This window comes from Camelus ferus, chromosome 2 (genome assembly GCF_009834535.1).
Source record: "Camelus ferus isolate YT-003-E chromosome 2, BCGSAC_Cfer_1.0, whole genome shotgun sequence".
Classification (NCBI taxonomy): Eukaryota; Metazoa; Chordata; class Mammalia; order Artiodactyla; family Camelidae; genus Camelus; species Camelus ferus.
In genome coordinates this window covers 62329753-62332778 of record NC_045697.1, presented here as the reverse complement: position 1 = coordinate 62332778, position 3026 = coordinate 62329753, and positions in this window count along the sequence as shown.

The window sequence follows — 3026 nt, the reverse complement described above, 5'->3', positions numbered from 1 at the left end:
CAAAACTCAAGAGAAGTGATTTCTCAAAGCAACAGAGGGTAGGAGAAACAGTTCTCTAGCCTACCTGGACAGTGCACTTTCTAGTCTATCACTACATTTGTTTTTTTTTTTTTTTTTTTTTTTACTTTCACCAAAAGTTTCAGAATAAGGTCGTAGAGAGCAGAAAGCACTATTTTAAGTTATGTTGTAAGTTCACTGTTTACTAAATGAGAAATAGAAATTGTGCTGACTCAGAGAACAAGAATTTCAGAGCCAGAGTTCAATTCCTACAGGATTGGTTATATCAGGAAGAGATTCCTGGAGGTGCAAGCAGTAACAGGTACTACTGGAAATGTAAGGAATATGGGAGAAAGGCCCCAAATAGTCCAATCTTGTATCTTTGGCTGGTGAAAGCTAGAGTAGAAAGAAAAGCTTTTAACATCAAGATAGAGACATGTGTACCCTAACTTTTAATAAATACTAACCTTGAGTAAGATGTAACATTGAAAGCAGATTACTGAACTTCAGTGTAACATTAATGTGGGTTCTGTCAAAATGAGCTTTTTTTAAAAGTGAATAATAATTAGGAATAAAAAGCTTATAGAAGTTCAGAAACAATACTTAACCAAACTTTTGAAATAAATCTCTAGAGAAAAAATATTACTAAGAACATGCAATAATTAAAATTTTTTAAATGATTAATTCAATTTGTGGGAAAGAATCCATAGGCTTAGAACTAAAAGACCATAGCTCAGTCACATTTCAAAGTCTTTACTTTGCAGAAGATCTTAAATTTTGGACCCAGCAAAGTAAAATTCTGCCCCTTGAAAAACAATTAAGAATTCAAGTTCATAGCACCAGCTTCTCCCAAGGAAAGTTTCTATCAATTTGTGATTTGGCCTTAAATTTGACCTGTGGTCTTCATGTCATGATAATTTGGGTTACTTTGAGTATGCCATCTCTTGAAGAAGGGCCTCTGCTAATTTTAAATGAATTCAGCTGCTGATTCACTATTCATCTATTTACATCACAGTATGTGGGAATAAATTCACAATTAATAAAACATTTCCAGTAAGCAGTCAGACTGAGTAATTGAAGGACATTTAGTAAGTTTAAAAAGAGACATTTCATTTTTGCTTTATTGGACATGAAAAAGGAAAGGTTTTTTGTTTTTTGTTTTTTGTTTTTGAGGTCTTTGATAGAGGCTAGAATTGTTCCCTGGGCTATAGCATCTTAAAAAGCTATGCAGCCTCAAATTGGAGTTTAGTTTAAAAAAAAAAGAAATTAGAAAAAAATGAATTTAAAAAAGAGAAAAAATGTAGAAAAGTTTGTACCAGGCCTATGAAAATTTTCTTCCTTCTTTCCTTCCTTCCTGCCTTTCATTCTTTCTTTCCCAACCCCACCATTCTCTCTCTCTCTCTCTTTTTCTTTTACCCTTCCTTTCTGCCTTTCTTTTTTTTTTCTCTTGGGATCAATGAAAACGAATACTTCTTAAGTTTGATTTATGGGGAGAGCTTGCATTTGATATTAAAACCTTTGATGGGGTTAAGCACCTTAGGGCCTTCATTACATCTTGTATCTGACACTGCATTAATATATATGATAATATATTGTCCAGATTTAGGGAAACAGGTCTACTGAGGAGTAGAGCAGGAAAGTACAGTCTGGAAGCTTTCTCATAGGAGAAAAAAGTGAAGGCACTTGAGAGAGATGGAACTGGGGGAGCTGGAGGAGGAGATAGGGTAGTCTCAGGTAGGTTTTTGAGCTTGCTGTTTTCACTGTGTATAATGTTCCCTCACCTATTTTCCACCTGTTGAAATTCTAATTCTCAAAGCCAGAGTGGATAATCACGTATGGTGACAAGTTTTTAGATTCTTTTAGAAGCTCTCCCTACTCTAACCCCCAAAGTGCTTGCTGCTACTTCTATTATAATACTAGTGATAGTCCAATTTACCTTAAATCTGGTTAGTCAGGGCCTTGAATGTCACACTAAGGGGTTTAAAGGAGCCATAAAACGTCTGAGGACAGCTACGATTTAAGATATCCAAGCACTTCTGGTACAAAAAGAAGGAAAAGGATGCATGAAACTACCTTCTCTTTCACCCTCTCTCTCTAGCATACTACTGTGTACCACGTAGCATGCATGGTGACCCCACTTTATAAATCTGTAAGCCAGATTTCCGATAAGTCGTGAAGAGCCTCCAAGTCCTCACAACCCTCTTTACCCCCTTTTATCTGAAGGTTATTGCTCCACTGAAATCTTACTCTGAAGGCTCAACATTGACCCGCTACGGCCACTTCTAGGGACTTGTCCCCTCTCTCAACAATTTTGGGTCCACAACCTTCCCGAAACATTTTCTTCTCACAACCCAGTAACTGATTCTGTTTCTCTCCCTTACTGTCAAAATTTGGAAGGTATTTATTAAATATATAAGGTTGAAACGAAGCTTAATTAGTTAAGTGTGGCTCTCTCTTGGAGGCTTTAAGAGATTCTGAAAGGTATTTTCGCGAGCTTTAGACTTGAAACGGCGGGTGTTAAAGCCTGTATGTTTTTTTAACAGCTTTATTCCCAGCATGCACGCCAAAGCTGGGGGGTAACATTTCTGGCATTTGTTTATAAAGGAAATCAAGAAAGGGTGCGAGGCTCGCTTCTTTTTTGACTTAAGGGCCAGAGTCAGGGGCCGGGCGGATTAAGCGCGCCTCCATTCCAGCTAGGGCCCAGAAGAAACCCCTTCGCCCAGGGGCGGGGCGGGGAGGGGAGGGCGGGCCGGGCCAGGCCAGGAGGCCACGCGCGCCAGCGGCGGAGGGGGCGTGTCCCGCGGGCGCGCGCGGGCGGCGAGGGGGCGTGTCCCGCGGGCGGCGGCGGCGGCGGCGGCGGCGCCGGCCGGGTGCGCGGCGTAGCCTCCTGTGCTGGAATGTGCGGCTCCGGGGAGCTCGCGGCGCAGCGGCCCAGCAAGCGCCGCCGAGGCCCCTGACCCCAGACCCCGACGGCGGCGGCCAGGCGAGAACCGGTAGCCTGAATACTCTGTGCAGACCCACTCCTGCGT